This window comes from Rhineura floridana, chromosome 1 (assembly GCF_030035675.1).
Source record: "Rhineura floridana isolate rRhiFlo1 chromosome 1, rRhiFlo1.hap2, whole genome shotgun sequence".
Taxonomy (NCBI): Eukaryota; Metazoa; Chordata; class Lepidosauria; order Squamata; family Rhineuridae; genus Rhineura; species Rhineura floridana.
This window is the reverse complement of record NC_084480.1, coordinates 146,504,845-146,530,738: the sequence shown is the minus strand read 5'-3', so window position 1 is coordinate 146,530,738 and position 25,894 is coordinate 146,504,845. Positions and strand designations below refer to the sequence as shown.

At 42.3% G+C, this 25,894-nt stretch overlaps 1 protein-coding gene, 1 long non-coding RNA gene and 1 pseudogene across 7 annotated transcripts in view; 2 read left to right on the top strand and 1 right to left on the bottom strand.

Moving 5' to 3' along the window:
- PRAG1 (PEAK1 related, kinase-activating pseudokinase 1) overlaps window positions 1–13,008 on the bottom strand; it is a 57,132-nt gene extending 44,124 nt beyond the window's left edge. The window contains exon 1 of one of the 6 annotated variants that reach the window (XM_061635537.1): window positions 12,860–13,008. The gene's annotated coding sequence lies outside the window, so the exon portion shown is untranslated. Of the gene's footprint in view, window positions 1–4,371; window positions 4,414–11,299; window positions 11,731–11,788; window positions 11,993–12,079; window positions 12,186–12,279; window positions 12,470–12,859 lie in introns of those variants that run through there. The other 5 variants (XM_061635502.1, XM_061635511.1, XM_061635520.1 and 2 more) reach the window with 5 other exon arrangements.
- LOC133375821 (5S ribosomal RNA) lies at window positions 8,696–8,812 on the top strand (annotated as a pseudogene).
- Window positions 13,009–13,686: 678 nt separating the features above from the next.
- Window positions 13,687–23,184, top strand: LOC133383285 (uncharacterized). Its single transcript, XR_009762236.1, has 3 exons — window positions 13,687–13,847; window positions 21,171–21,288; window positions 23,105–23,184. It is a non-coding gene; the product is annotated as an uncharacterized LOC133383285 (long non-coding RNA).
- The last annotated feature ends 2,710 nt before the right edge of the window (window positions 23,185–25,894 follow it).

Below are 25,894 nucleotides of genomic sequence, written 5' to 3'. Positions count from 1 at the left end.
CAATAATTCTTCACTCACAATCCTTAAAGAAAATCTCAGAAATAGCACCCAGAACTCTTCAAGCATGGGAAATATACCTTTTCTACAAAGTTTTTGGCTTAACTTCTTAAAGAAGAAGCACACATTATAGGGAACATTGGGCTCTACTTAAAATGTCAGCCCTGTGTTGAGCCCCCCCTCCCCATCATTGGCAGCTGCAACAGGGAAATATTCCATTTAATGGTATCAAGATACTGGGAAGTAATAGTAGCCATTAAGGAGGGAGATCACACAACACAGCATTCCTCTTTCTTATAACACATAGCCAGGGCTGCCCCAAGATATTTTGCTGTCTGATGCAAGGGACAAGATTGCGCATCCCCCATCCATTTATAAAAGCCAACCAGACTGGGAGTTGACTCTGACTACAACACTGGTGATGGGACAGAGGCCTTCACTGCATCTGAGGGCAACAGGCTAGCGTAAGAGATGTAGGGAAGGCTTTGTGGCACCCACAGCTCCATCCATTCTCTGCTGCTCAGCATCTGTTACCTGAAGTGGCCACTTCACTCTGCCGAATAGTAGGGCCGGTCCTGCCCATAATTCTTCCTTTAGTTTTCATTCCCATCCAGTACAATGTCTGAGCTTGCTAAGTGGATTTGCACACATGCATCCCTCTTGCCTCTCCCATTCCGCCTTTCTCTTTGTATATTATCCCTTGCAATGGCAAAACTTGCTGTCCCTGAAAAATCAGGGAGACCGAAGCAGGTGTTTAGCTTTTCCATTTAGATCAGTGGGACTCCAAAGTGCTGAACTTTGCCTGGATTGTGTTCAAAGCGCTCAGACTGTTTTTATATAAATTCCACAACGACGACCACTAACAATAAGCATCTAGAGACTATACAAAGCCTATTGTCAATCTGTAGACACACTTCATATCTCTGGGGTTTTTCCTCCCGCAAAGTATTTCATTCTATGAACTGGTCACACCGCCTTTGTAAATATAGTAGAAAAGTAAAGAGCACACAGGAACGGGTTGGGCATCTGAAGAAATAGTTTTAGCATGAATCAAACAAGAACTTGACAAACATCCATATCACTGAAACAAAAGGAAGCCAATTTCTCTGTTGCTTCAAACATCCAACAGCAACCAGACATAGCACTGATGAACACTATGTGTACTTACACATGCACACACTCACACACATTCAGGAAATAATATGAATGACAAAATCAGGAAAGTGATTTAAATCTGCTTTGGATCTCCCCAAAGGGAAGGAAAAGGGGGGATATAATATATAAATAAATGTGAAACAGTATAAGAAACTATTATTTTAATAGTTCATTTCCTCATACAAATCCTCAAACTAGTTAACAGCTAGAGCAGCTCAATGGCCTCGTTTGCACGTCAGTTTTAAATTAAACTATGGCTTAAATGTGAATATGCAGGTGCATGCTGCTAAAAATGCAGGCACTTTTGCTCCTCTGCTGCTGCCGCCACTGGTAGGTACATCCAAAACCAGGCTTGTGGTTTCTTTCTCTCCAAAGAAAGAGACATGCTGTAATCAAGGTTTATTCTTGGCTAACTGCTCGTGGTTTGCTTGGGGAAAACAAAACCATGAAGGTAGGTTCAGACATAAAGCTAAGCCAACCCACAGCTGAGCTCCTGGAAGCTCGGTGGCAGCAGGAGTGGGAGGAGTGAAGAGCACTAGGATGCTCTACATTCACATTTAAACCACAGTTTAGTGAACAATCTTATTTATTTCTTCACTTGCTTCATTCTCAATTCAAGAAATCACTGTTCATAATCTACTGTACATTGTATAGATGATCAGCTGATTTTCCAACATAATATATTTGGGGTGTGTTCTAGGCACAATTAAGAAAGAAAAAGCTACAATTCAGAAGTGGGAGGTACAGTGTTACAGTTATTCAATTGTGATATTTTACGAGGAGCTCTAAAAATATTCTCTCTTTGCTTTTGCCCCTTTCAGACCCCACCCCCTACACCAAATTAGGCTCTCAGTTCAGGGTACAACAGTTAATTGTTTTAGATGCCTGAAGGACTACGCCCCCAGCAGGATCAAAATTCCCATTCCATTCTAGTAACTGGATCAGAAAGACAAAAGGATTGTAACGGAAAATGTTGATTACCCTCATTTTAAAAACTAGCCACACTACTAGTCAAAAAACCTTACGATGATTAATTGAAAAATGTATTGTTCTTGAATATACAAAGAAAGAGAAGCAAAAAAGAAAAGGCAATTAACATCTGTTTCAATTGAGCAATCAAACAACTTACGACAGCTGTAGGACTGAGAGATACGTAGACAGATAACTATCTCTTTTGAATTAGTTCCACTCATTAGTGCAATTATTCTGGAGTAAGTGGCTCAAAGCATGACATCTCCAATTTCAATTTGTAAATAATTAAAATGTAGGCCAATCTTCTAAGAATGCAACATAATTAGTTGCCAACTATGGCCAACTAGGTCTCTGCCCTACGGGACACAGTATTTCTTTCCACATTAAGAGGATGCAAGGGCGATCTGGCTGTGACATTGGTGCATGTTAAGAACATGAGAAAAGTCCTGCTGGATCAGGCCAGTGGCCCATCTAGTCCAGCATCCTGTTCTCACAGTGACCAACCAGATGCCCATGGAAAACCTGAAAGTAGGACCTCCATTTAAAACAGCACTTACCCCACTTGCGATTCCTAGCAAATGGCATTTTATTTATTTTATTTAAAAATGTATAAGCTGCTTGATCGAAATGTTACCCAAGTGGTCCACTGCCTCCAACAGTGGAGATATTCAGGGTACATTTAAAAGGGGCGCATTATTTGAGCAGCCTGGTTGCTGTGGATGCCGCACAGCCACTGTGGTTTGTTCAAATGAGCAATCTTATCAAGGTAACTAAACACAGTAAAAACTAGTGTGTGTCTTTGGCAGAAGCTCATGCATAGCACTAATTGGCTGGAACATGTGATGTCACGAAAGCATACACACAACACAGCAGATTTTAAAACTGATTGACGTGTGTGTGTGTAAGGTAATGAATGAACTTTAAATTGTGCAAATGTGTGAGGGGGAAGAAGGAAAACCAATAGCTAAGTCAGGATTTGATTCCTAATGCATATACATGTCATTTGTATTGTGAAATCAGAAAGAAGAGGGGCTCACCCTGTGGTAGGGTTGGGAGAGAATTCTGCTGATTTCGGATTTAGCACCGGATTTTTCAATGGTCTGCATATTCTCCATCTTTGCAGAGCGATCCTGTTTGCTCTAAACTTCAGTGGCTTTCCCCTGACACTGTTTCCCCCTGGAATATTCCCTTGAGTATATTGTTCTTGTACTCTTTTAATCATAGCACAGCTCTCTCTCTCGCTCTCCTCCCCCACTCCAATAACTCAAACTCCAAACGGAAGGAAAAAAGCCAAGTCTCAACCATGATGACTCTATGAGGAGATGGGGGGGAGGCACTGAAAGCTGCTTTCCTCCTCAGCCAGTCTCTGCTTGCTTCCTAACATGAAAACTGACCAGCCTCAGTCACAGTGGAGAAGGAGGTGGCAGCAAAACTGCTTTCCTTTCCTTTACCAATATTTCCTTTCAAATTATCAATATTTTCTTTCTTTCAAAATACTGGTATTTTATTTCCTTTATCAGTATTTCCTTTCAAAATATCAATATTTTGAAAGAAAGCATTAATATTAATATCAATATTTTTGGAACAAAATATCTATATTAACATCAATATTTTTAGACAGATGCTCTTGGAGGTCACTGATTCATAGGGTCGCCATAAGTCGTCGTCAACTTGGAGGCACATAACAACAACAACAACAAATTTTAGAGAGGGGAAAAAGCAGATGGGTAAAAGCAGCAGAAAGCGGACAAAGAACAAATTTGAATCGATACTGCCTGTTAGGTTGATGGAATACTTTCAAACCAGCATCAGCTAACAGATCCCATCCCTACCCTGTGGGAAAATAAACCACAGCAACTCCTGAGTGTTAAGTAGCTGCACACAATCTAAGACAGAGGTGAGGAACCTTTTTGGCTCCAGGGGCCAGATCTGTAACTAGCACCACCCCGCCGGCCAACTTTAACAAATGGGCAGGGCAGTCCACCTGCCAGTCATATGATATCACATAATTGACAAGTGGGTTGCGCCACCCACCTGTCAAAATCTCTTGCGCCTGTTTTGCTCTTTGAAGCAGTCTGCTACAAAAACCGCCGCAAAATGCTTTAAGAGCCTCCATGCTTTGGTCTTGGCACAAGTGCAAAGGCAGTCTTGAACCAAGTGCTCTTTGAAGCAGTCTCACTCTGACTGCTTCAAAGAGTTCTGCAAAACAAGCGCCTATTTCTTCGTCGCTGCGCAACGGACACTCACTGTCAAAGCCGATATCTGCAAGCAGGGACTGCTCTGTCATGATGAAGAAAAACCCAGGTCTGCTTGCTTTTGCTGCACGCACAGTGTTTTTTAAAGCCCCCCCCCCCGCCCCAATCCTTTTTGGACACTGAAGGGATCAGCATGGGGCAGGCTTTCCGAGAAGGTCCTACCCATCAGCTGACATCACCAGTGATGTCAACTGGTGGGTGGGTGGGTGTGGGGAAAATGGCATTAGGGACCAAATTAGACTCCCTGGCAGGCCACCGACTGGAAGTTCCTGCTCTAAGATAACCTTGTAAGGTGACAACATGAAAGTGTGTGAATCTGGAAATACAGAAAGTTAACATGTGGAAAATCAAGACAGAATGTAAACAAATAGTACTTATCAATCCATCAGGTTTTGAACAGCAGCTATCTCTCTCAGAACATCTGTATGTCTACTTCTACAACACTAAAAAGGAAAAGCTGACTTTGCCAGGACCCAGCTAGAAACACGCCCATTTATGGAAGAATCCCCCTTCTAAACCTATTTTTCTAGGTCTATCACATCGGACTGTTTTTAAAAATCGTTTAATGCAGGGTTTACTGTAGCCTTGGAAATAAATCCTCAAAACTTACAAGCCAACAGAAGTTTTTACCAGCCCACTCACTCCCCATGTCAGTCATTTCTGGTTGAAACAGAAAAAGGAGCAATTTTTGTAAAGCATCCCTGCCTATTGCTTGGAAGCAATTGTAACTCACCACAGGGGACCAGCAGAGTAGCTAGTTACCATCCAAGCCAGAAGTATAGCTACTGTATGGTGCTAACAATTTTCTGACTATGCATGGTGCTGCCTATTAGAACAAATGTGTTCCGTATGTCAGAACCTGTACATTACCATCAGTTCTGTAATAATAAGTGTTATGTTATTTATGCAATTTACAGGCCATTCTGTAACCAAGGCTCTCTACCCTACCAACATAACGCACCATGCTTTGCAACAATCCACTGGCATAGTTGCTGGCATTTCTTTTTAATATTTTTATACAACCTTTAACATATGTAAAGTACTATACAGTAAACTTGTACCATATAATAAGTCTTGGACATGTAAATACAGATGCAGCAAGGCACGTCTGAAGTGCGGTGTAAAGTTTAAGAGTATTGGACTAAGACTTGGAAGACTTAGGTTCAAATGTAATAAATGAAATAAATAAGAATAGCATTCATAAGTTGCTTTTGCTAAGTTTGCATAGCACTTCATATATATGACTGTAGTATTTCTAACAACCACCATGTGGGATTAGTCAATATTATTATCATCTGCATGACAGGTGGGGGGCAGCGGTGGGGAGGCAGTGACTTGCCTAAGACTGTCCAGTGAGTTCATGAAGAGTGGTGTGGTATTTGAGTGAGGTGAGAGCAGAGCTTGGAAGTAATTCGTTACAAGTAACGAATTACTTGTAATTTATTACTTTTTGAGGAACAAGCGGGTAATTCCTTTACATTTTGATTGTAATAGAACTGGGAGTAATTTTATTACTTTTGTGGAATAATTGTAATGTTTCCAGCATTACTTTGGGGCATTACTTGGGGGAGGGAAGCAGGGGAAGTCTTCTGCTCCTCTGATTTGTGGATGAAAATAATGTGCCTCAAACTGGGCTTCTGTGCAGCGTCGCTCTTCCCTCATGCTCTGTGGGTGGGTAGGAGGCAATGAGGGAGGAAGTGGAGAGTGAGAGGGGGTGGAGTGGAGAAAACAATTGTTTAAAAAATGGACGGTGGTGGAGAAGAGTGGAGTGGAGGAAGAAAGGAGACCTGAACTTATAAGATCTGAACAGGGTGGTTCATGACAGATGCTCTTGGAGGTCACCGATTCATAGGGTTGCCATAAGTCGTAATCGACGTGAAGGCACATAACAACAAGGCCTGCAACAAAATGTTGCAGTATGGAGGTCTTCTGTTCAGAGTTCCAACCAACCAAACACATCTTTTATCACATGGTATCTTCTAGGATACTGCACGTGTATATGCGCGCGCACACACACACACACATTTTTCCACCCCCACCCACCCTCTATCAACATTCTGTGGGCATTGAGCATGCTTAGTCTTCACTGGAGTGTTTGGGTCTCCTTCTGCCGTATAGGGTTTATTCCCGTCTCCTTCCATTTTTTTTGGATTTCAATAAACGTTGAGGTTCCCCCAAGCCAAGTGTGTGTGTGTGCGCACATGTGTGTGTGTTGCTGTTCCTAAGGATCCATACTCAGACAACAAGTTCACTATCAGTCCTCTTATCAATTACCTAGTTTGCCTTGTTCAAAACATGTGTTCCATAAAACTACAGGCTGGTTCATACACACCCATTAATTGATTACTCATTACTAAATGTGCAAACAGCTTTCATTGAAAAGTAATTATTAGAGATTAAATCAGATGATATTAAAGCTCTGACAGCAATGTTAGATCTGCTGTGGTTCATTCACATACACAAGCCATCACTTGATGTGCACTCAAGTGATGAATATGCCAGGATTGTGGTCAACCTACCCGACGTTTAAGTATCAGAATCATTTTGTCTGCCAGCACTAAATTCCACCCGGCCTTTCAAGGCTAGTTAACATTAGCATGAAATAATCTTACCCCAATCTCTTACAACTCAGATGATCTTAGCCTATTGATTTTATGGCATTTGTTTCTAGTAGTAGTAATTTAATATTTCTAGGAACCTCAGTGTACAATGTCTGTATACTTTTGAATTCAGTGGCCACGTTCTCAGTCAAATTCTCAAGTTCTCAATGAAAATCTGGAATTTCGTCCTTGGAAAGGAGAAATACGTGTCTCATTTTCTTCCAAATACAGAACAGAAATATTCAGTCAGCACAGGAATATGGAGTTAGATCAAGTTAGTTATGTTTTAGTCCAGAAGTGGGAAGCCTTTTTTTTTTTTTTGCTTCAGAACCACATTCCCTAGGGGGCAATCAATGGGGGTCACAGTCTGGTGGCAGACATGGCTGGAACTGGTGGTGGGTGGGAATCTTGCAATCCCAATACATGTCTACTCAGAAGTAAGTTCCATTGGGCTGAGACAATATATATATACATAAGCAGCAGTTGGTAGCTGTAGTTGGTACAGCATTAATAAAGTATAGCCCCTGAAATGTATTCTGGTGGAGTCCAGTCCTATATATATCTATTCTGCATTAAGCCTCATTGAGTTAAATGGATATAGGATTGCAGATTAATTTTTACCTCTAAAAGGAACGTGCTGTCAGACATAGAATTTAAGAGACATACTTTTCTGGACGTGTTTGAAACAGGCGGGCAGTGGGAAGGGAGTTGTGTTAATCTAACTGGGTCTTCTACATAGTGCCCTCCAGATGTTGTTGAACTACAACTCCATCTATCTCAGACAACATAACCAATTATCAGGTATTATGGAAATTGTAGTCCTACAACATCTGGAGGGCACCATGTTGGCTATCCTTGGTCTGTAAGGCCCCACAAGTAAATGTTGTTGTTTGTTACAGGATTAAGTTACCTCTAAATTATACTGTTGACAAAAAAAATTACAAAGGCAAAGTATAAAGTACTAAAGTTTGCATTTTTCTTTGATGACAGGGGATTGCCATATTGATAAAAATGTGTTTCAGTTGAAAGGGGTGCTGTGGTGTTTTTTGCAGCACAACACAGGCATGCCTGTTCAGTACTGCTGGCAATGTAATGTAATGACTGGAAAAAGGCATTCTTTGTCTGACATGCTCTTTGAGCAAAGATGAGACATAACAGAAATGTATTGTAAAAGCAGCATTTCAAGTGTAAAATCTGATTTCAAGTGAAAAAGCATCCGTGTGTTGGAGTATCACCACTGCTGGGGTGGGGATGGGGGTGGATGTGAGATTCTGTTATGCCATTCTGTTAATCTTACGGATAAAAAAAATTCTACTACTCTCTCTGTGTGTATGTTTATTTTTAATGTTGTTTTAGGCTACTTAGATGTGCAGCAGCCAAGGACAGCACTGTGTAGGCACTCCATTTTTTAAAAAAGTAACTTAAGTGTAATTGTAGTGAATACTTTTGAGTAATGGTAAAGTAAGCAGTTAGTTTCAGAGCAATTGTAATTGTAATGGTAATTTATTACTTTTTTGAGCCATGTAAGTGTAATTTATTACTTTTTAAAAGTAATCTTCCAAGATCTGCCACCAGATGCTTCTAGGCCAAGAATGGCTAACTTATGGACCTCCAGAAGTTTTTGGACTCCAACTCCCATCAGCCACAGCCAGCATGGCCAATGGTCAGGGATGATGAGAGTTATAGTCCAACAACATTTGCAGGGCCATGGGCTAACCAAACAGCCATACTACACTGAACATGCCCGATCTCGTCTGATTTCGGAAGATAAGCAGGGTCAGACCTGGTTAGTACTTGGATGGGAGACCACCTGGGAATACCAGGTGCCGTAGCCTTAGAGGAAGGCAATGGTAAACCACCTCTGAATACCTCTTATCATGAAAACCCTATGAATATATCCAAAAAAAGATTCACAGGGTCACCATAAGTCGTAATCAACTTGAAGTCATGTATCAACAACAACAGGCTAGCCAACTCCACTGGAGGCACTCACAGCAGGGCATCCTCTAAATATCCTCAGCTTCTAGCACTCAGAGATACACTGCCTTTGTACATGGGGGTTTCCATTTAATTATGGCTGATGACCACTCGACACTTCTGCTTTCTATGCACTATTAACTATTCTATCATTTCTGTAATAACCATCTTGTTCAAAGTGTTGTTTCATTACAATTTTAACTTTTTCTTTTTAAGTTTAATTCCATTAGCTATCACTCTGGGTAGCCCAGTAAAAAAAAAATAGTAATTTTTTATACTGACAGCTCAGTTTCTGACTGCTCACTGTCTCAATCAGGGTTAATGTCACTTTTCTTGGCCAACTTGCCTTTTAACTGACATCATCTTTGTGCCAAATCTGCATAATCAGGCTATTTTGGAGCTGGTAATATAATCAAATCAATACATTACATGAAAATATATCCTGATTTTTAAAATATAGATTACACAGTGGGTAATATGCAATGGAGATGCAAGTTACATTTTCATTCCTACAGTTTCATTAAACCTCACATCCTGCAGAACACAGAATCATTTTGAGGTTTTAAATCACCAATCTATTGTAACTCACCTACAGGAGTTACAGGAAAAAACCAATTATCAATACCTACAGTCCAAATGTTGAAAAGTCAGTGTGAAACTGTGATGTTTTGTGAAGTAAATTATCCATCAATATGGCAGGGTTGGCACAACATCTCTGTGGACAAAATCCGCATATAAGTTCTTCTTCACCAAACACACACATTTACTTGTCATAACTATGCTCCAGTGAAATCAAGGAAGTACTTTCAAAGGGACTCAATCAAAACTAACTTTCTCTGGGCCAGTGCCACAATGTAGGAAATGAACAGTGCAATTCTATGTACGTCTACTCAGAAGTCCCACTGTGTTCAACAGGGCTTTATTCAAATTAAGTATGTGCAGAATTGCAGACTAAAACCCAGAATCAAAATGTTGTCAATTATCCGGCTGTCACCTGAATCCTAAACACATGGGGCACAACCCAATTAAAGCAAACCTAAGCACATGCTTAACTGTCCATACGAAATCAATGGGATCTAAATATGCTTAGCTTTTCCTAGATCATACTCACTGATAACAATTGGGTGAGAAGGCATTAACTGGGATCACTGTACCTACTTTAGGACACTCTATTTAAGATCAGAATATAGAACAATATTGTGCAATTTATGATTTTCCAGTCTAAATGCAGCCCACTAGCCATGCGCTGCGGCCTGTCAGGTGTTTGAAACCCTCTAAAAACAGGTTTATCAAGCTTCTACATGAAGTTCATGCATGGTGGGCTCCATTTGGATTGTGGATCACAAGTTGTAAAGTCAGTTAGCTGATGAAACATTGATAATTTGGTTCTTTGGCAATTAATAAAATGGAAATGGACTGCCTTCAAGTCAATTCTGACTTATGGCGACCCTATGAATAGGGTTTTCATGGTAAGTGGTATTCAGAGGTGGTTTTACCATTGCCTCCCTCTGAGGCTGAGAGGCAGTGACTGGCCCAAGGTCACCCAGTGAGCTTCATGGCTGTGTGGGGATTCGAACTCTGGTCTCCCAGGTCGTAGTCCAACACTCTAACCACTACACCACACTGGCTCTCAGGCAATTAATAAACACTACTCCCAATTTATTTATTTCAAGTATTTGTATACTGCTTTTTCATCAAATAAATAATCACAAACTGATTCAAAAAATACAAAGCACCATAAATAAAAAAATCATAATATATAAAACAATAGATAAGCCATCATAAAATCCACAAAATAGGACTAAGCATAAAACTCCTGTGGATCAGTGAAGGCTTATTAACTGGAGCTTAGGCCATACTTCCAAATGAGTCCATAAAAATTTTCGCCCTCAACATTTTTTCCTTGCCTGCCCACCAAAGAAATTACTATTTCTTTATGACCTAAAAGAATAAAGAAGTAAAACGGTTCCCTGGTTATTTGAGATACCGAAAAACTTTTCTGAAATCAAAACATAAAATTAAGGCTATTAATGCTTAAAAAGTTAAGAAGGTATTTTAAGCATAGCTAGATAAAGATACAAGGAAACTGCCAACTTTAAAACGACAGCTTAATCCTACACATGTCTACTCAGAAATAAGCCCCATGGAGTTCAATGGGACTTTCTTCCAGTTCACTTGTGTATAGGGCTGCAGCCTCAAACAGCATATACTGCACTCCAGCAACAGGCAGATGGAAAAGGATTGGGAACTTTGCCAAGTCGAAAGAAATGTGGAATACTGCTATTTTACTGTATCTAATTTCAGTCGAGACTACCACAGCTTTTAAGAAAAATCCCCTCTCACCTTTCATATAGCTGATGAGGGTATTTAGAGGAATCTGGTTTCTAAAAGACAGGATATTGGAAAGATCCAGGTCCAGTCAGGCGTCTGGGCAGCACTATAGTTTTTTGCTTTTTTTGGCTTTGTAGGAAGCCATGTGCTTGGGGGGAAATGCTTCTGTCCCGCTCATCCAAGTCAAACCTTCACAATCGAATAGCTGGTCCCGTGCCAGCCTTGTACGTTTCACCTAAGTAACTGACAAGAAACGCCCGTCAACTTCTTTCGGGCAACGATCTGCTACTGCGGGCGACGTTTCATTACATGCAACGCATTGCGTTCAGGTCCATGCAACCCTCTGGAAGCCGGACAAAGAATACCCTTTTCCTCCCGTTGATTGTTAACGCTCGCAACGCGAACCCCGCAAGAGCACGCAATCTAATAAAACTAACGAGAGCGCAACACGTGTAGAAGGGCCATGCACAAACGTCCACGCAAAATGGAGGCACAGCAAACCTTGATGTCCTGTCAGAGTAAGAAGTGGCCCTCCTCATGTTACTGATTCCGTCCACAGAAACTGCAAGGAGGCGGGGAAGCCCGGCAGGTTCTGCGCAAACCGAGTTCCTTGCCTGTACCCACAAGCTCTGGGCCTCGGCTGGGAGCCCAGGGCGGCCGAGCTCCCTCTCGGGTTTGCAGATGAGCTGCTGAAAAAGTTTTGCCCTTTGCCTCTCGCCGCAGTTCGCTTGCAGCGTGCTTTGGGTTTCGATACAAAAGGCAAATGCGCGCACACACAGCCACTCTCTGTACCTGCTGCGAATGAATGAGCGCCCGTAACTGCCCCGCAAACGTCACTTTGGGAAACAACTCCGCGGCTGCCAAAGCAGCGAGGAGGAAACGCCGTGGTCCCTTTTGCACTGCCGCAGCCGGATCCCGCAGTTGCTCGTGCTGTTCGCGCGGCGAGCCAGGAATGAATGAAAGAGGCGATGGTGGCGAGAGCGGACACTTACCTCCCAGCCTCTCGACTGCAGGGCCATCAACCAATCCTTCCTGGCAGGCAAGAGGAACCTTCTTTTGCCTTCTCTGCTGGTTAAGGATCACCACCCGGGAAAGCGACAAGGAGCCTGGGCGAGCCGAGGCAAGGCAGCGTGTGTGTGCGCGCGCCCAGCTGCAGGCTCCCGGCGGCGGCAGCAGCTCCTCCTCCTCCTCCTCTCCCTCCCCCTGCAAAATTGATCCTCCCCCCCACAGCCCGTCCCTCAGCTCCCTCCCTCCCCGGCCAGAGCGGGGATGCGCAACTCCAATCACTTTGAGGGCCACGGTTGCAGTTTATTAACTCGGGAGAGGAGCATCGCTCCTGCATTAATAGAAGAAAGGCATTTTGTTGTTGTTGCAGTTTATGTTTCCTTTTTAACCTGTTCTCTGGTAATCCCTTGCTCGCCTTTCTCTGCACCAACGTAGCTCCTTCCGAACCTCCGCCATCCCGTCAACGGTCTCGTTTTCTCATTTCACCCCACCGGGAGCGTTCTCTTTCTCTCCCCACCACCATCGGTCTGCACACACCCCACTGTCAGTTATCGTCTATTTCCTCACCCGCAAGTCTCTCTGCAGCCCCATTTTCTGCCACCTTCCTCTTTTTCTCCCTGCACCCCTTTTTTGACCCCCTTTTCCCTCCTTGCCTCAGCCCACCAGTTTTCTTGCAACTTATGGCCAGGGGTGTAGTCGTCTGGAGTCTCAGTGGTCTAAGACCCTTTACCTTTTTGGGAGCAGGGTCCCTATGTCTCCAGTATCCTACAAGCCAATGATTGGTTGATTGATTGATTGATATCCTGCCCTTCCAGCAGAAGCCCAGGGCAGCAAACAAAAGCACTAAAAGCACTTTAAAACATCATAAAAACACTTTAAAATACATTAAAACAAAACTTCTTAAAAAACTTTTTAAAAAAAGCTTTCAAGACATCTTTTCAAAAAAGGTTAAAAACATTGTTTAAAAAATTAGCATGAGAAGGGAATGTATTAACCACTGAGAAGAGTCTTCTAAGATGCTTCCTCATCCTTTCCGGCTGATTAGAGCTAATGAGAGTGAAAGGAGGTGAGGCAGCCACGGTAACTCCACTTTCATGCTTATTGGGTCCTAGGGATGTCTGTTGTGGGAGAAGGCGCTAACAAGGTTCTCATTCTGAATCCAGCAGCAAAAGGGGGGGAGGGAGCTGTGACTAACGTGTAGGGTCCCTGTATTTCTGAATTTGCCACTACACTACTGCCTATAGCTTTCTCTTCTTTTGCACCTTCATCTGCTTCCTCCTTGCCCCCCTCCAGTAAATCTCTCTGCACTATTATATCTCTGTTCCCTCCGTTTCTACTGTCCCTTTGTGCACTGTTTCCTCCTTGCTCAGTTTAGAAGCAACAACACACAATGATGACATTCTCCCAGCAATGCCCAAATAGTGCTGCGAGGAGAAATACCTCTGGGCCAAACTAGACATTTCCTTTTCTTTAAACCAGTTGCTGGATCCTTAATTTAGACTGGGACATGGAGCTTTCCCTGATTTGAATCTTCCCAAGCAACTGTCAGATGCTGGTAGGTACTTAAAAGATCGAGGGCACAGGCTCATGGGGTGTAAATTTGCATAAAATTTGCATGTGCCTCTCTTTCTCCATAAATATTATATATAATTCCTAGTAACTAAGGGCTTTGGAGGAATTGGACAAGGGCTTCCCTATCCATCTTCCCTCTGCCATTTCAACGTTGTTGGGTTTTTTTACAATTTAACTGAAGGGGCCTATGGGAACAGTTGTGTGGGGAGCTTTCTCAGGGGAAACCTTTAGCATGCAGCGCGTCTTTCAAAGTAATTATTCACACTTGATTCCTGGGACGGAAGGAGGAGCTGGAGAATCAGCAAAGGGTGGGGGGAATCACACAGTTCCTTCCTGGAAGGGATGACTCAGACAAAGTTCCTGAGAGGGAGCGGTGGAGTGTAGGTGGAGTGTAGGTGGGCGAGCCAGCTTTGGCACACTGCCCCACTGCTTGTGTTAGGGGCAGAGGCAGGCCCAGGCTGCCCACATGTGCTCACCTCCTGCCACTGCCTGTGGAGCCAGCGAGGCCTAGTGCTTGGGCTCAGGCTGGGCCTCCTCCTCCTCTTCTCTTGCTCCCTCCCTTGGTTCTGGGCGCAGCAGGGTGTCTCCAACCTCAGCAGGCCTGCTGCTGCTGAACAACTGTGGACTGTCAGACATGCCTCCATTTGAAATCTGTCTGTCCGTGAGCAACTCCTCATTTCCAGGAGCATTGGGTTTGGGGGGGGGGGAAACCGCCTAGAAGCCCACGGGGCTGCCATTTCTCCCCATAAAAATCTATGCCCTGGAAATGAGGAGTTGTTCAGGGGCAAAGACTGCAGAATTGTGGGGCAATGCAGTATCTTTGGACTCAATGCTATTTCTGCCCACACACACAGCTGATTGGTGGTGTGCTGCTCTCCTACTTGACACCCCGGCCACTGATCCCACAGTTCCTACCAACATATGGCACAAAATCCTGCCTGCCTGCCTTCCATCCCCACCCCCACTCTCCATGCAAAATCAAACAGGAAAATAGAAAAGCACCCACACAAGAGACCCAAACAGCAGTTACACCCAAAATTAATGACAAAATTCTGAAAAAGCGCCTTGAAATGGTCTGATGCTTGTCTGATAGCAGACAGTGCTGGGGTCAAAGACAGAAGCTGTTCCAGATCGTGTGGCCACCTGCTGTACATCTGACCATAGGAGACCAAAGCAACAGCCTCCAAAGTGAAATGAAATTCTCAGTCAGGTTCATATGGAGGAAGGATACTCCTTGAGCTATTCTGGTTCCAGCATCTTGAACCCAGTCTGTATAAGGCCACTTCCTTTGTTTCTAATGTTTTCCCATGCATAGCCAGGGGTGTAGTTGTACAGAGCCTCAGGGGGTCTTAGACCTCTTCCTTTTGGGGGAGCAGAGTCCCTACATCTCCAGCATCCTGCAAGTCAATCAGCATGAAAAGGAAATGTGTTAGCCACCAATAAGAACTTTCTGCTTCCTTGTCCTTTTCTGCTGATTGGAGCCAATCAGAGAGAAAGGAGGTAAGAGAGCCGCTGAGAAGAGTCTTCTCAGTAGCTAACATACTTCCCTTCCACACTGACTGGCTTCTAGGAACATCTGTTGTTGTGGGAGAAGGCACGCTTGGGAAGGACTGAGGAGTGTGGAATGATGACAGAGAGCAAACAAGTGAGGGGGCGTGGCATCAGTATTGTAAAGGGACCCTGCACTTCTGGATTTGCCACTACAGTACTGTGTATAGCTATATTTGTTATTAGCTTTAGATTGCAGCATGTTCTGGATGGGTGTGCACTCCTCATGAAGCAGTAGGCTAGTGTTTTGTGAGCGTTCCTTAATCCACTCAGGAGATGCTAAGGACTGCACCTGGGGCCTTCTGCGTGTGCTCTGCCAATAAGCTATGGCTGTTTCCCATGTCATTGTATGATTACTGAAGGATTTCTCATCACAGCATTTTCTTAAAAACTAAATAGCGATTTGTCATATGTAGCCTGTTTATAAAGAGGGGATGCAAAAAATATTAACATTAAAATAATGCAATATTTCAATTTTTAAGAACATGAACCCTGATTTAAGCAAGCCTGAAATATAATCCACTCTGGAGCAGTTAATCTACCAATTTCTATTATTTGCCACAGAAAAACAACAGCAGCAATTTGGACTGTTATTTACCTAGGCTATGGATGGGTAGTTGTATCCTTCTCTATCTTGCAATAAATATTTTATTACTGAGTTGGAAAATTTTTGTATTTTGAATATTTTATTTTTCAAATGGTTTACTGTATGTATAAAAACATACTGAGTAAAATTTGTTGTGATTTTATGATTTCTGATTTATTGCATTGAACCGGGTGACATTCCAACTTGTGGTGCTGGCAATTCTTCCCACAACCTGAAATGGTCTACCACATATCCAGGTAAATGATTCGTCACATTGTCCAGAAAATTTTTCAGAAAGTGGGTTGAAAAAGAGAATAAAGGACCAACATCAGGTGGTATAAGATCCTCTTCTTCCAGTTGAGGACCCTGCTGTTGAAAATGTCTTGTCTGATTCTGAGGAACAACCCCATCAGGCTGAAACACAGGAGGTATTAGGAATAGTTTCCCTTCTCTCTCCAAGAAATTGTGTTGCTTAGGGCACAAAATTCAAAATATACCTCCTGTTAGGGTTGCCAAGTCATAAGCATCCCAAATCCTGAGATTTCCGGGGTGGGTTCTAGTGATGTCTTTAAGCATGATACATTAAGCATCAACCACAGTTGCTTGGAGCATACCACTTAAACAAAAAAATTATCTGATTGGAAATTAAGATAGAAATCTTAGTTAAATGAGGGTGTTTCCAGGTCCATCTGAAGTGATAGGATAATCCCTTCCCACCTACTTATGGAGCCTGGGTAAGGAACATTTAATCCAGCCTACTTGTTTCTGGCAAGAAGGGTTTAAGTGCCCTCAGGCCAGGCCAGTCACTGGAAGGCTGTTGTAAGAAGAAAGCCTGGTGTTGTGGAGATGTTCAGTGGGAGCACTCAGGAGTAAAGATGGATGCCCTGAAGGCTGCAATAAACACACTTATTAAGGGACTAAGCCCCATAGAACTCAACAGGACTTACTTCTGAGTAGATATGGTTAGGATTGTGGTGTTGGTAAGGCTTGACTAGGGATCCTCTGCAACTATATCCGTATCAAAGAGGGTTGGCAACCCCCTGCCTGGAAAGCCTGTCTGCCTTTTAATGTGGCTGCTCCAAACATCTTTACAGACTTGATCCTTCACTGCAGAGAGAAGTTTGAGAAATGAGTCAGAGTTTACAAGATACTCTACTCTTTCCTACCTACTCTGCGGGCTGCTATAAACTCACTTTAACAGCCAATCCAATTCCATTGAGTAATTATTGACAGAGAGAAAACACACACGGTTTGGTCTACCTCCACAGGCAGTAGATTGGGAACAACAGCAATTGAAGCCACAGTTCCCAGTATGTGAATTCTCTTTTCTCACTATTGGGCAAGAATCAAACCATCATGCAAATAACAAGGTGCATCATCAATAGATTGAAGGGGGTTAAGTTGACCACATGGAACCACTGTTGTTGCTTCTATGGATGTAAGGGAGTGAGGTCAGAGGTAAATGAAATGCAAATAGAAAAAGAAAAACAAAAGACAGTGGTGATTTCCTCAATGCAATACCATACCAACCACAACAAGATTCCTATGAATAAGATAAAAAACTCAGCATCCCACCACCAGTCAGGGTTCGTAACCAAAATTTTAAAAATCCTGGCAGCCAGTCAGCCAAGGTCACAGAAACCCTCATGCAGCACAACCTGACCCAGGGGCTGCAGTTAGTGCAGAATGCTGCAGCATGACTGCTGACGTTAGTGAGACCCTGTCAGCTCATCATACCTCTGCTCTGAAATCTGCACTGGTTGTCAATTTGCTACCAGGCCAAGTTCAAGGTGTGCTTTCCTTAGTACTTGTTCTGCTCTTGTAAGAACAATGCTGTGTTTTCTATCTTACTCATAGGAATTTTGTTGTGGTTGGTATGGTATTGCATTTAGGAAATCACAGAAGATCACAGCAGGATCTTGGTAGGCATAAAAGTGTACATGCAGGGTTTTTTTAATTACTTGCAAAAATGGCATATTATAAATTTTATCTTTGTATGTATGTTTACTCAGAAGCAAGTCCCAGTCCTGTACAAAGTACTCTTTATGCTGCTGAAAGCTATATATTTACTGAATTCCTGATGTGAGACAAGCAGGAAAAGGAAACTGTGGGTTTGGATATTGCCTGGGGGTCAACAATTCTTGTCAATCACAACCTTGATTTTATTGCTATTTTATATTGTGAGCTGCCAAGAGAACAGTGCTAGCTGGGTGGTCTATAGAAATGTTGTCAATAAATAAATTAATATATAAACTCTAGTAAAAGTTACAAGCTATTTTACAACCTGGGTTACATCCAAATGGCAGCTACCTGTGATCACAGGTTTTACAACACAACAGGGTGAAGGAGAGGGGGAACTCCAAGGAAAAGGCAGGAATTTGACACAGGAAGAGATAGGCTTATATGTTGGGAGTCAAATGAACTGTTGCTACACTGCCAACAATGCATGCAGCATAAGCACTCAAGCAGGGGTGGGGAACATTTTCCCCTCTAGATGTTGAGGACACCAATTCCCATCAGCCCCAACTAGCATGCCCAATAGTGTGGGATGAAGGGAGTTGTAGTCTGGAAACATCTGGAGGACTACAGGTTCCCCATTCCTGCTACAGATTCTTTCTTTCTGATTAAAAAAAACACTTTACAATGTTCATTTTAATATATATATATACACACACACATATATGCTGTATATTTAACTATATGTTCTGTAACATATATACAGAATTCTAATTGTGAGTGCTTGCTCTGTAATAAGGCAAAGCCACTCTATTTATCTCCAGAGATACTTTTCTTTATTATATAATATTTTCCTGTACTTTCAAAGACAGAACATGGACAAATACCAGGGGAAGGGAGTGCTTATAGGGTATAGCTAAAAGGACTGAGACCAGCATTCCTGTCCAGAGTTTTTTTCCCCTGGTTTACACCTATGACACAAGGCCACAAGGATAGCACTTAATTAGGGAGAGAAAGAGTTTGCTTACTTTAGCAAAACCTAAAAATTATATTTTCAGATTCATATGTAATTTTTCAGGGAGACACAATCACATGGTATCAGAGAACAGAAAACCTTGTTTTTGTATTTTATTATCTGTACCTGGAAGTTTTGGAAGCAACTGCAAATGAGTAAGATGAAAGAAGAGTAGCAAAAAAAGAAAAAGGGTGTGTGTGTGAAAATGTAGCTACAAGCTGCCTCTTGAAACCACAGTTTTAAACCAGTTTTTAGTCAGTTCAACGGTCTTTGCTCCGAACCAAGAGCTCCTGGGTAGGGATGGGGGAGGAATTTGATTTTGTTTGTATTTTAATGACTACTTAGTTTGTACTCATCAAACCAATACATGAATCAAAACACAATTCTCCTTTGAAATGCACACTTCTCCAACCAAACAATGTATATACACAAATGCATGTAGCAGGGAAGATTGTGTGTAAAAATGCATGCATTCATACAAAAAATAACCACAAATGCATTATATTAGGGGAAATTGCTTTCAAAAACAAGTTTAAGTGAAAACTGCATACACAAATGTGTACATTAGGAGGAATTTGCACTAAAATGCTGATGAGTTTTCATGCCAATATCTTCTTTTTTAAAAAAAGTTGCAAATTGCTGCACAAAAGCAGAGAACTGAAGTTAATGTTGGAAAAATGAGAAGCTGAGAGAAATCAAAATGGACAGATTCATCCATCCTTATTCCTGGGAACTATAGTTCTGTAATATGCCTTGGGTAGAACTTCCCAAACTATGTGCTGGTGTGCCATGCATAAACTGCTAGTGCGTCATGAGAAATAAATAGGTTAATGAAACAACTCAAGGCTCTGTGAACTAGCCATAGAAAAGGCTGCCTCCTGTACCTTTACATGCACTGATCCCAGCTTGCCTCGTTCTCCTATCAGCTCCACTGTGGGTGGGTTGTTTTGTCCTGTTCTCTGTGGTGGGTATGCTGGCGCATTCCACCTTTCACGATACAAATAGCAGAGTTACCAGCCCTCAAAGGTGTCTGCCTTTGAGACGATGTATGACTCGCAGAGCTTGGAAAAGTTACTTTTTTGAACTACAACTCCCATCAGCCCAATCCAGTGGCCATGCTGGCTGCGGCTGATGGGAGTTGTAGTTCAAAAAAGTAACTTTTCCAAGCTCTGTATGAGTCACTTCTGCGAGGTTGCCTCCTTCAAGTGAAGGGGCAGGCACAAAAAAGTGACTCATGCAGAAACGTAAGTGGGGACTCGTGGTGGGTAATTCTCACTTTGGCACACTCTAAAAAAAATGAAGTGTGCAGGGGGGTCTGTAAGAATGAAGTGTGCCTTCAATTTTACTTTAGCAAAAAAAAATAAAAATGAAATGGACTGCCTTCAAGTCGATCCCGACTTATGGCGACCCTATGAATAGGGATTTCATGGTAAGCGGTATTCAGAGGGGGTTAACCATTGCCTCCCTCTGAGGCTAGTCCTCCCCAGCTGGCGAGGGCCTGCTCAGCTTGCCACAGCTGCACAAGCCAGCCCCTTCCTTGTCTGCAACTGCCAGCTGAGGGGCAACTGGGCTCCTTGGGACTATGCAGCTTGCCCAGTGCTGCACAGGTGGCAGGGCACATAACCCCTGAGCTACTCACTGTGGGGGTGATCTTTAGCTGGCCCTTGACACCCAGGAAACACGAGCGGGGATTTGAACTCTCAGACTCTGGACTCCCAGCCAGGCTCTCCTCCCCACTGTGCTATACCAGCTTCACTTTAGCAAAAGAGAGAGAGAAACAAAGAGTGTGACTCATCTACCAAATGTTTGGGAGAAGGTAGCTTAGGGATATGTACCATGATCAGTTACAATTCCTGGAAATTTGGGGGAGAGAACCAAATGGTTCAAACCTGATTATTTGTTACATAGCAGTTGGAACTTCTGGTAAAGTTAACTGGTTCTCAACAAAGCTACCACCATTCCTTGGCACTTTGGAGGAAGCCATGACAATGAAACCCCATTAACTTCAAGAAGACCCCAATTTACATTTGAGGTCTCCTTCAGGCCCACCCACCCCCCACATCACCCTTTACTATTTGACTTTTGCAGCTGCTGCTATGGAGGTGTCACAATGACAACACATCTTCTCTAAATCTCTCACTCAAAGGATGCTGAAATACAAATATCCCAACTTACATTTTTGTCTTTCTTTATTTCTCAAGATAAATTATTGAAGAACTGGGGACAATTGTTCTACTGTGCCATTAAGACATGGGAATCTTTTATTTACTAAATTCCTGACGAAACCTTCTGATGGCTTCTGAAGCTACTTCAACAAAGGTAATTCTCCAGTTACACGCCAGCTCAACAGCGACTGATCAATTAATCACTCCAGTCTTTCTTTAACATCTGTGTGTGGAAAGCTTTATGAATATTAAATAGCTCATCTCCATGGAACCCTGAGATGCAATGACAATGTTTTGTCCCTTTTATCCAGATGGGACAAAATAAATTGCATGGATTGAGTTCCAGAACTGTTGTTGTTTGCTTGTATTAATATAAATAGGACTTATATTACTATAAATAATAAATAATTTGATTATATGTCCTTTCTGGTGTATTATTATTATTATTAATTGCTTTTTACAAAAGAGTCTCAAAGGGACTTACAAAGATTTAACATACATACATTTAAGAACCAAAAGCCTGCTAAACAATTGCAAGTTCTGGAGTAAAGCTGAGCTTCACAGACAATCCTTGTCCTCTGCCTAACCCTTAATTCAGGGCATCACCAATCAGAATCAGTGATAATAAGAGGGTTGAACTTGTTCCTGAGTTCAAGCCACTGCTCAGCCATGTTCACTGGGCAATCTTGGTCAGCCCACCATACCACCCAGGATTATTATGAAGATGAAATGGATTGTTGAAATTTCTGGTTATTGAAATTTGGACATGCCTTCAGCATGTGGCAATACACAAATGTGTATCATTTAGGCATGCAAAAACAAAATGGCTAGGATGTTCTTGAATGAGGAGCATGGAAATGTGGCGATAGAGGCCACGAGCCAAAGCATCACCACGTAGATGACAAGCCACTTGGCAAAATAATGTACCAGCATACTTCCACGCCAGCAGTGAGTGTGGATGTTTAACATGTTGTTTTTGTTTCTCAGGTTTTCCAAGGAATGAGTGCATCCAGATTAAATGAAGAAAAAAACAGGCTGGCCTTTTTAGATTTTTTTATGGGCTGGCATTTTGATTATAGCAGTGTCATGTGGATGACATGAAATACTGTTGAGCACGAACAGCACTGGGAGATGGGGGATAAATTTGATTTGGTTCTCTTTTAAAGCCAAATCTGTCAAATGCACATTTTCTGAAACAATACAAAAACCGAAACAGAGCCATTCTTTGAAATTCACACTTGTCTGAATTTTGCGATGGAGTTCTCCAACCAAACAATGTTTACCAAACAATATTTTAGGGGGAAATGTGCATGAACATTAATATAGTAGTGAAAATAACATGCAATAGTGCATTATATTGGGAAAATTGTTTGCAAAAATGTGTACCTTAGTCAAAACTGCATACAAAAATGTGTTTTTACTAGGAGAAATTTGCACTAAAATGCTGAAGAATTTTCATGAGGATTAAAAAAAACCACAAATTGCTGCAGAGCTGAATTTACCACTGGGAAAACAAGAAACTGAGAAACTGGCAGGTCTTTCCATTCCTAGCAGCACCAATTCCACAATAAAACTCCCATCTGGAAGCACCCGTCATGCACGCAGTTTTGATCTTCTTAGAGGAAGAATTTCCCCTTCAAAATGTTTGCAAAATAACATAACTGGAAATGCATACTGTACTGTGCATACTATCAGAGGCTGGCTGCACCTCCGCAGGGCATTCTATTACTATAGACCACAGGGGCTTCAGTCTGTGGATATCCCCTGCCTGACTATACAAAGGCAACCATGGCTTATGCCTGCATTATGCAGAATGTTAGTGTAGGGGCATTACTGAATTCTAGAGAACTCAAAAGATTCCCATACTCTTTTTGGTCAGTCCTCCTAATAACGGTATTTTCCAACTGTCGATTTCAGAGCTTTCACTCATGACCTAATATGCCTACCTTTGCTTTTTATGTGCCTTGAAGAGTACCAAATCTAGTCAAGAGCAAGATCATCTGAAGATGGATTTTGCAGTTTGAGGGTTGCATCTCCTCCAACCACCAGGTAACATTACACTATATGCTTTCAGTTGACTCTTTTACCTAGCACATTGAACAAAATTAACTACTGGCATTGCTGTGTTTCTCTTTACGTCTGCTCTCTGCCCAGGAATCTGTATGTTTCATTTTAAGGTGTGGGACAGATCTGGGTTACAAGCCAGACTTTATTTTCCCAAACAATGGAGAAAGCAGCCATTGCTTTTTTATCATAGAATCTTAGGTGTGCAACCTGATACCTGCAGTAATAAGAAGGGACTTACTCAACCTGCAGTTTCCATCTTAGAATGGAGCCCCATGGCTGCAACACCTGGCCTAAATTTTCTACTTGTTTTTTTATTTTTCCTCATCCCAGCCCCAGCCCTCTGCCATTTTGTGTAACATCTTGTACGATGAAGAGTTCCGGAGAAATCAAAAGCTTGCCACATATTTGTGACTTTTCAGCTAGTCCTAACAAAAGTATCCACCAACAGTGGACTTTGGAACCTTTTTTAGAGATGTTTTCCTGTACCTGGGCACTGCAGGACCTAAACAGGAGTTTGGGCAGCTCTGGTCAAACATACCTCTCCCACCCACCCCTGCACAGCATATTGGTTAATGTTGCTTTGTTATTTATTTGGTTTAGCAGCAGGGACTTCTCCATGGTGGGGACTGGTCTTTGGAGCACTCTCCCTAAAGTTTAGGTTGAGGAAGGAAGTTGAAATGGAAATGGACTGCTTTCAAGTCGATCCCAACTTATGACAATGCTACCAATAGGGTTTTCATGGTAAGCGGTATTCAGAGGGGATTTACCATTGCCTCCCTCTGAGGCTGAGAGGCAGTGACTGGCCCAAGGTCACCCACTGAGCTTCATGGCTATGTGGGGATTCGAACCCTGGTCTCCCAGGTCGTAGTACACCATCTTAAATCATTCTTATATTACCAAATCCATGGCATTGTTTAAACTACCGCAAAAAAGGACTCGCTTCCCAGTATGATGGAAAGCAAAAAAGGGGGGAATGGGGCGTACTACTGTAATGCAATGTAAACAAGTTTAAAAATAGCCAAAATACAACAATCAGTACAAAATCAGAGCTTGGAAAAGTTACTTTTTTGAACTACAACTCCCATCAGCCCCAGCCAGCATGGCCACTAGATTGGGCTGATGGGAGTTGTAGTTCAAAAAAGTAACTTTTCCAAGCTCTGAGTGCTACAATAGCCAAGAATCTGTGATTTTAGAAGCAGGGGTATCTGAAGAAGTATTGAAATAGTTTCTACAATCTGGAGTAGCTGTCATTGCAGCTTCATTCCTTACTGCTTGGGGTCATTTTAATGCCATCGTTGTGTCTCATTTCACTGCTTTTGGCCATTGTGGGATATTGTACTGGTTGTTGTGTATTGTATTGCATTTAGGCCATTTGTAATATATGTTTGCATTGTATTATCAGGATTACGGCATTATACTTCATTGTCTTTGGTTACTGTTTGGTGTGATTTCCCTTGTATTTTGGCTATTTGTACACTTGTTTACATTGCATTACAGTGGGATGCCCCAGTGCCTCCTGTTCCCCCTTTTTTGCTTTCCATCACGTTGGGTAGTGACTCCCCTTTTGTGTTTGTTTGGTGGAACCCTTTCCTTTTTGGTAGTTCATTGTTTAAACTACTGACTCAAAGCCACTTTTCTTGTTATGACAATGTTTTATTGATTGTTACTGTAAACCACCTTAAGTAAAATATTTTCAAAGATAATAGGTTTTAGTATATATAATAGCTACTGTGGTGTAGTGGTTATAGTGTCAAATTTAGACTGGGGAAACCTGGGTTCAAATCCACCCACAGTCACTGCGTCTCAGCCTAGCCTACTTCACCAGAACGACAAAGGATCTTGTGGCACCTGAAAGATGAATGATTTTATTGTGGCATATAAACATTAATGGATCAGAGTCATATGTACAATCAGGGTTGAGGGAATGGAGAAGTCAGGTGGAAACAAAAAGCAAAAGAAATAGACAGTAATAATTACCTAAAAGCAACATGGGGCAGGGACAAATGACGAACCAGTCTTGGCGATAACACAAATAGAGGTAAGCTAACTAACACATGGTTATTCTGATGATAAAGGGGGGGCATGTATGTTGCCTTGACCTTGTCTGAAAAAGTGGTGGTGGTAGTAGCAGTAGTAATAGTAGTAGTAATATTTGTTAGTAGCTTGTTATCAAAAAGTCTCCAGGCTCCTTACAACACATTTGAAAACAAAAATATAAACACACACACACACACAAACATACATGGTGCCTAGGACAATATTACTTGTAAACAGTCCTGAATGAATAATATCAACCTGGTGTAAACCATCCTTTCTAGGACCAGGGCTATCTCACCGTTTTACTTTTGAAAGTGTTTTCATGGTGATCCTTTATGCTGAGAAGGGCTCAAAGGAAGCCGCCCTCCAACTTCTTAATGCCTCAGCAGTCTCCTCACAGATTTCTTCAAAGAATCTCCAAGCTGACCAAGAGCCAGAGCTGGCCGCTGGGGCAAAGAGACAGACCCCTGCTTTCATACGCACCCCAGGGACAGTAGTTGCTAAGAAATTTGTGGAGAATAGATCTTTTGACCAAATGTGTAGATTTTGCTTTTGAAGGCAGCGGTGATGCCTGGAGAAGGGGACCACGGGCCATGTGACACAGCTGATTAACAAATGGGCTTTGTCATGTGTCGCTATGGGGACACCTGCAGCTG